Genomic DNA, 8380 nt, shown 5'->3' with positions numbered 1-8380 from the left:
GTTTTTCTGGTTACTCACTTCTTCTTTTGAAACATTTTTCTAAGTTTTTCTGGTTACTGATTTCTTCTTTTTAAACATTTTTCTAAGTTTTTCTGGTTACTGATTTCTTCTTTTTAAACATTTTTCGCAGTTTGTCTGGTTACTGATTTCTTCTTTTTAAACATTTTTCGCCGTTTTTCTGGTTACTGATTTCTTCTTTTTAAACATTTTTCTAAGTTTTTCTGGTTACTCACTTCTTCTTTTTAAACATTTTTCTAAGTTTTTCTGGTTACTGATTTCTTCTTTTTAAACATTTTTCGCAGTTTTTCTGGTTACTGATTTCTTCTTTTTAAACATTTTTCTAAGTTTTTCTGGTTACTGATTTCTTCTTTTTAAACATTTTTCTAAGTTTTTCTGGTTACTCACTTCTTCTTTTTAAACATTTTTCTAAGTTTTCCTGGTTACTGATTTCTTCTTTTTAAACATTTTTCGCAGTTTGTCTGGTTACTGATTTCTTCTTTTTAAACATTTTTCGCAGTTTTTCTGGTTACTGATTTCTTCTTTTTAAACATTTTTCTAAGTTTTTCTGGTTACTCACTTCTTCTTTTATAACATTTTTCTAAGTTTTCCTGGTTACTGATTTCTTCTTTTTAAACATTTTTCTAAGTTTTCCTGGTTACTGATTTCTTCTTTTTAAACATTTTTCTAAGTTTTTCTGGTTACTCATTTCTTCTTTTTAAACATTTTTCGCAGTTTTTCTGGTTACTGATTTCTTCTTTTTAAACATTTTCCTAAGTTTTCCTGGTTACTGATTTCTTCTTTTTAAACATTTTTCTAAGTTTTCCTGGTTACTCATTTCTTCTTTTTGATCATTTTTCTAAGTTTTCCTGGTTACTGATTTCTTCGTTTTGAACATTTTTCTAAGTTTTCCTGGTTACTCACTTCTTCTTTTCAAACATTTTTCTTCGTTTTTCTGTTTACTCATTTAGCACTTTCAGGCACTTTCCGATCATTTCCTCGTTCCCGATTTCACCCTTTAAAACGCTTTCGGGCATTTCCCTAAGTTTTGCGGTTCACTCGTTTGGGACTCACTGACACCTTCTCTAGCTTCCCTGCTCACTTTTTTCGTACTGTTGAGAAAATTCGAACCCTTTCCTTAACTATGCCGGTTACTGACTTCACCGCTTCAGACCCTTGTCCCCGTAATGAAAGATACCATTTCCCACCGTGGGAAATGCACGAAAATCGGACTGAACACGGGGGAGGCTCCCCCCTCGAAGGCGAGACCGTCGGCAGAACCGCCGGGTCAAACCCGGCTGAGCTACCCGGCTTACAAGTCTCAAAGTCGGTATGAGCAGTCACGTCCACCCCCATTCCCTTTTGGACCACTTCCCACGGTTCCAAATGCATGAAAATCGGCCTGTACACGGGGGAGGCACCCGCCTCGAAGACGAGACCGTCGGCAGAACCGCCGGGTCAAACCCGGCTGAGCTACCCGGCTTACAAGTCTCGAAGTCGGGTTGAGCAGTCACATTCACTCCCATCGACTTTTGGGCAACTTCCCACCGTTGCAAATGCATGAAAATCGGCCTGTACACGGGGGAGGCACCCGCCTCGAAGTCGAGACCGTCGGCAGAACCGCCGGGTCCAACCCGGCTGAGCTACCCGGCTTACAAGTCTCAAAGCCGGGTTGGGCAGTCACGTTCACCCCCATTCCCTTTTGGATCACTTCCCACGGTTCGAAATGCACGAAAACCGGCCTGTACACGGGGGAGGGTCCGCCCTCGAAGGCGAGACCGTCGGCAGAACCGCCGGGTCAAACCTGGCTGAGCTACCCGGCTTACAAGTCTCAAAGTCGGGTTGAGCAGTCACGTTCACTCCCATCGACTTTTAGACCACTTCCCACGGTTCGAAATGCACGAAAATCGGCCTGTACACGGGGGAGGCACCCGCCTCGAAGACGAGACCGTCGGCAGAACCGCCGGGTCAAACCCGGCCGAGCTACCCGGCTTAAAAGTCTCAAAGTCGGTATGAGCAGTCACATTCACCCCCATTCCCTTTTGGACCACTTCCCACGGTTGGAAATGCATGAAAATCGGCCTGGACACGGGGGAGGCTCCCCCCTCGATGACGAGACCGTCGGCAGAACCGCCGGAACAAACCCGGCTGAGCTACCCGGCTTACAAGTCTCAAAGTCGGTATGAGCAGACACGTCCACCCCCATTCCCTTTTGGACCACTTCCCACCGTTGGAAATGCACGAAAATCGGCCTGTACACGGGGGAGGCACCGGCCTCGAAGACGAGACCGTCGGCAGAACCGCCGGGTCAAACCCGGCTGAGCTACCCGGCTTACAAGTCTCAAAGTCGGGTTGAGCAGTCACATTCACTCCCATCGACTTTTGGGCAACTTCCCACGGTTCGAAATGCACAAGATTCGGCCTGAACACGGGGGACGCTCCCCCCTCGAAGGCGAGACCGTCGGCAGACCCGCCGGGTCAAACCCGGCTGAGCTACCCGGCTCGGAAGCGCCAAAGTCGGTATGAGCAGTCACGTTCACTCCCATCCCCTTTTGGACCGCTTCCCACGGTACGAAATGCATGAAAATCGGCCTGTACACGGGGGAGGCACCCGCCTCGAAGACGAGACCGTCGGCAGAACCGCCGGGTCAAACCCGGCTGAGCTACCCGGCTTACAAGTCTCAAAGTCGGGTTGAGCAGTCACATTCACTCCCATCGACTTTTGGGCAACTTCCCACGGTTCGAAATGCACAAAATTCGGCCTGAACACGGGGGACGCTCCCCCCTCGAAGGCGAGACCGTCGGCAGAACCGCCGGGTCAAACCCGGCTGAGCTACCCGGCTTAAAAGTCTCAAAGTCGGTATGAGCAGTCACATTCACCCCCATTCCCTTTTGGACCACTTCCCACGGTTGGAAATGCATGAAAATCGGCCTGGACACGGGGGAGGCTCCCCCCTCGATGACGAGACCGTCGGCAGAACCGCCGGAACAAACCCGGCTGAGCTACCCGGCTTACAAGTCTCAAAGTCGGTATGAGCAGACACGTCCACCCCCATTCCCTTTTGGACCACTTCCCACCGTTGGAAATGCACGAAAATCGGCCTGTACACGGGGGAGGCACCGGCCTCGAAGACGAGACCGTCGGCAGAACCGCCGGATCAAACCCGGCCGAGCTACCCGGGTTAGAAGCCTCAGAGTCGGGTTGAGCAGTCACGTCCACCCCCATTCCCTTTTGGACCACTTCCCACGGTTCGAAATGCATGAAAATCGGCCTGTACACGGGGGAGGGAGCCGCCTCGAAGACGAGACCGTCGGCAGAACCGCCGGGTCAAACCCGGCTGAGCTACCCGGCTTACAAGTCTCAAAGTCGGGTTGAGCAGTCACATTCACTCCCATCGACTTTTGGGCAACTTCCCACGGTTCGAAATGCACAAAATTCGGCCTGAACACGGGGGACGCTCCCCCCTCGAAGGCGAGACCGTCGGCAGAACCGCCGGGTCAAACCCGGCTGAGCTACCCGGCTTAAAAGTCTCAAAGTCGGTATGAGCAGTCACATTCACCCCCATTCCCTTTTGGACCACTTCCCACGGTTGGAAATGCATGAAAATCGGCCTGGACACGGGGGAGGCTCCCCCCTCGATGACGAGACCGTCGGCAGAACCGCCGGAACAAACCCGGCTGAGCTACCCGGCTTACAAGTCTCAAAGTCGGTATGAGCAGACACGTCCACCCCCATTCCCTTTTGGACCACTTCCCACCGTTGGAAATGCACGAAAATCGGCCTGTACACGGGGGAGGCACCGGCCTCGAAGACGAGACCGTCGGCAGAACCGCCGGATCAAACCCGGCCGAGCTACCCGGGTTAGAAGCCTCAGAGTCGGGTTGAGCAGTCACGTCCACCCCCATTCCCTTTTGGACCACTTCCCACGGTTCGAAATGCACGAAAATCGGCCTGTACACGGGGGAGGGAGCCGCCTCGAAGACGAGACCGTCGGCAGAACCGCCGGTTCAAACCCGGCTGAGCTACCAGGCTCGGAAGCGCCAAAGTCGGGTTGAGCAGTCACATTCACTCCCATCCCCTTTTGGGCAACTTCCCACCGTTGCAAATGCATGAAAATCGGCCTGTACACGGGGGAGGGAGCCGCCTCGAAGACGAGACCGTCGGCAGAACCGCCGGATCAAACCCGGCTGAGCTACCAGGCTCGGAAGCGCCAAAGTCGGTATGAGCAGTCACATTCACTCCCATCCCCTTTTGGGCCACTTCCCACGGTTCGAAATGCACGAAAATCGGACTGAACACGGGGGAGGCTCCCCCCTCCAAAACGAGACCATCGGCAGAATCGACGGGTCAAACCCGGCCGAGCTACCCGGGTTAGAAGCCTCAAAGTCGGGTTGAGCAGTCACGTCCACCCCCATCCCCTTTTGGACCACTTCCCACGGTTCGAAATGCACGAAAATCGGCCTGTACACGGGGGAGGCACCCGCCTCGAAGACGAGACCGTCGGCAGACCCGCCGGATCAAACCCGGCCGAGCTACACGGCTTACAAGTCTCAATGTCGGTATGAGCAGTCACGTCCACCCCTATTCCCTTTTGGACCACTTCCCACGGTACGAAATGCATGAAAATCGGCCTGTACACGGGGGAGGCACCCGCCTCGAAGACGAGACCGTCGGCAGAACCGCCGGGTCAAACCCGGCTGAGCTACCCGGCTCGGAAGCGCCAAAGTCGGGTTGAGCAGTCACATTCACTCCCATCGACTTTTGGGCAACTTCCCACGGTTCGAAATGCACAAAATTCGGCCTGAACACGGGGGACGCTCCCCCCTCGAAGGCGAGACCGTCGGCAGAACCGCCGGGTCAAACCCGGCTGAGCTACCCGGGTCGGAAGCGCCAAGGTCGGTATGAGCAGTCACATTCACTCCCATCCCCTTTTGGACCGCTTCCCACGGTTTGAAATGCACGAAAATCGGCCTGTACACGGGGGAGGCTCCGCCCTCGAAGGCGAGACCGACGGCAGAACCGCCGGGTCAAACCCGGCCGGGCTACCCGGGTTAGAAGCCTCAGAGTCGGGTTGAGCAGTCACATTCACCCCCATCCCCTTTTGAACCTCTTCCCACCGTTGGAAATGCACGAAAATCGGCCTGTACACGGGGGAGGCGCCCCTCTCGAAGGCGAGACCGACGGCAGAACCGCCGGGTCAAACCCGGCCGAGCTACCCGGGTTAGAAGCCTCAGAGTCGGGTTGAGCAGTCACATTCACCCCCATTCCCTTTTGGACCACTTCCCACGGTACGAAATGCATGAAAATCGGCCTGTACACGGGGGAGGCACCCGCCTCGAAGACGAGACCGTCGGCAGAACCGCCGGGTCAAACCCGGCTGAGCTACCCGGGTCGGAAGCGCCAAGGTCGGTATGAGCAGTCACATTCACTCCCATCCCCTTTTGGACCGCTTCCCACGGTTTGAAATGCACGAAAATCGGCCTGTACACGGGGGAGGCTCCGCCCTCGAAGGCGAGACCGACGGCAGAACCGCCGGGTCAAACCCGGCCGGGCTACCCGGGTTAGAAGCCTCAGAGTCGGGTTGAGCAGTCACATTCACCCCCATCCCCTTTTGAACCTCTTCCCACCGTTGGAAATGCACGAAAATCGGCCTGTACACGGGGGAGGCCCCCCTCTCGAAGACGAGACCGTCGGCAGACCCGCCGGATCAAACCCGGCCGAGCTACACGGCTTACAAGTCTCGATGTCGGTATGAGCAGTCACGTCCACCCCCATTCCCTTTTGGACCACTTCCCACGGTACGAAATGCATGAAAATCGGCCTGTACACGGGGGAGGCACCCGCCTCGAAGACGAGACCGTCGGCAGAACCGCCGGGTCAAACCCGGCTGAGCTACCCGGCTCGGAAGCGCCAAAGTCGGGTTGAGCAGTCACATTCACTCCCATCCCCTTTTGGGCCACTTCCCACGGTTCGAAATGCATGAAAATCGGCCTGTACACGGGGGACGCTCCCCCCTCGAAGGCGAGGCCGTCGGCAGAACCGCCGGGTCAAACCCGGCTGAGCTACCCGGGTTAGATGCCTCAAAGTCGGGTTGAGCAGTCACATTCACCCCCATCCCCTTTCGGCCCCCTTCCCACGGTTGGAAATGCATGAAAATCGGCCTGTACACGGTGGGCGCTCCCCCCTCGAAGGTGAGACCTTCGGCAGAACCGCCGGGTCAAATCCTGCCGAGCTACCCGCGTTAGAGGTCTCAATGTCGGCTTCAGCAGTCACATTCAATCCCATTCCCGTTTGGACCTCTTCCCGCCGATGGAAATGCACAAAATTCGGCCTGAACACGCGGGACGCTCCCCCCTCGAAGGCGAGACCGTCGCCAGAACCGCCGGGTCAAATCCGGCTGAGCTACCCGCGTTACAGGTCTCAAAGTCGGGTTGAGCAGTCACGTTCACCCCCATCCCCTTTCGGACCCCTTCCCACGGTTGGAAATGCATGAAAATCGGCCTGTACACGGTGGGCGCTCCCCCCTCGAAGGTGAGACCTTCGGCAGAACCGCCGGGTCAAATCCGGCCGAGCTACCCGCGTTAGAGGTCTCAATGTCGGCTTCAGCAGTCACATTCAATCCCATTCCCGTTTGGACCTCTTCCCGCCGATGGAAATGCACAAAATTCGGCCTGAACACGCGGGAGGCTCCCCCCTCGAAGGTGAGACCTTCGGCAGAACCGCCGGGTCAAATCCGGCCGAGCTACCCGCGTTAGAGGTCTCAATGTCGGCTTCAGCAGTCACATTCAATCCCATTCCCGTTTGGACCTCTTCCCGCCGATGGAAATGCACAAAATTCGGCCTGAACACGCGGGACGCTCCCCCCTCGAAGGCGAGACCGTCGCCAGAACCGCCGGGTCAAATCCGGCCGAGCTACCCGCGTTAGAGGTCTCAATGTCGGCTTCAGCAGTCACATTCAATCCCATTCCCTTTTGGAACACTTCCCGCCGTTAACAATGCACGATATTCGGCCTGAACACGCGGGACGCTCCCCCCTCGAAGGTGAGACCTTCGGCAGAACCGCCGGGTCAAATCCTGCCGAGCTACCCGCGTTAGAGGTCTCAATGTCGGCTTCAGCAGTCACATTCAATCCCATTCCCGTTTGGACCTCTTCCCGCCGATGGAAATGCACAAAATTCGGCCTGAACACGCGGGGCGCTCCCCCCTCGAAGGCGAGACCGTCGCCAGAACCGCCGGGTCAAATCCGGCTGAGCTACCCGCGTTACAGGTCTCAAAGTCGGCTTCAGCAGTCACATTCAATCCCATTCCCTTTTGGAACACTTCCCGCCGTTAACAATGCACGATATTCGGACTGAACACGGGGGCCGGTCCGCCCTCGAAGTCAACACCGTCCGCAGAACCGCCGGGGCAAATCCGGCTGAGCTACCCCGCCCCCGAACACTCAAAGTCCCTCTGAAGCCTTGCATTCGCCTCCTTGGAAAATTGACGTCAAACATTACCAAAATCGGGGGCACGAGCACTAAAGCTAAGTCTCACCCTTTCCCTATCCCTAACCAGGAACCGAACGCCCACCCTCAGCCTCACACCAACGCCGGTGCCACTCCAGACAGACACACCCTTCAAAACCACACCCATCCGGCCATGCAACTCAAAAAGGGTCCAAATTCAGAAACACCCCCTTCAAAAGGCACTCCATCCTCGGCCACACCACCGGGACATGCTCCCCTCGGCGATAATTAAGCCCCCACCACTATTTGAAGCCAACCGCAGCCGCAACTCGAACGGAGAAATCAGTAACCAATTCAAAAATGCGCTTGGTTACTGATTTCTACTGAGCCGAAAAAATTCTAAGTGTCGGTGGTTACTGATTTATACCAACCCGAAAATATTCTAAGTGTCGGTGGTTACTGATTTATACCAACCCGAAAAAATTCTAAGTGTCAGTGGTTACTGATTTATACCAACTCGAAAAAATTCTAAGTGTCAGTGGTTACTGATTTATACCAACCCGAAAATATTCTAAGTGTCAGTGGTTACTGATTTGTACCGACCCGAAAATATTCTAAGTGTCAGTGGTTACTGATTTATACCAACCCGAAAAAATTCTAAGTGTCAGTGGTTACTGATTTATACCAAGTCGAAAAAATTCTAAGTGTCAGTGGTTACTGATTTATACCAACCCGAAAATATTCTAAGTGTCAGTGGTTACTGATTTATACCAACTCGAAAAAATTCTAAGTGTCAGTGGTTACTGATTTATACCGACCCGAAAAAATTCTAAGTGTCAGTGGTTACTGATTTATACCAACTCGAAAATATTCTAAGTGTCGGTGGTTACTGATTTATACCAACCCGAAAAAATTCTAAGTGTCAGTGGTTACT

This window comes from Chiloscyllium punctatum, unplaced genomic scaffold (assembly GCF_047496795.1).
Source record: "Chiloscyllium punctatum isolate Juve2018m unplaced genomic scaffold, sChiPun1.3 scaffold_1427, whole genome shotgun sequence".
Taxonomy (NCBI): domain Eukaryota; kingdom Metazoa; phylum Chordata; class Chondrichthyes; order Orectolobiformes; family Hemiscylliidae; genus Chiloscyllium; species Chiloscyllium punctatum.
Note: the sequence above shows the minus strand (reverse complement) of the source record.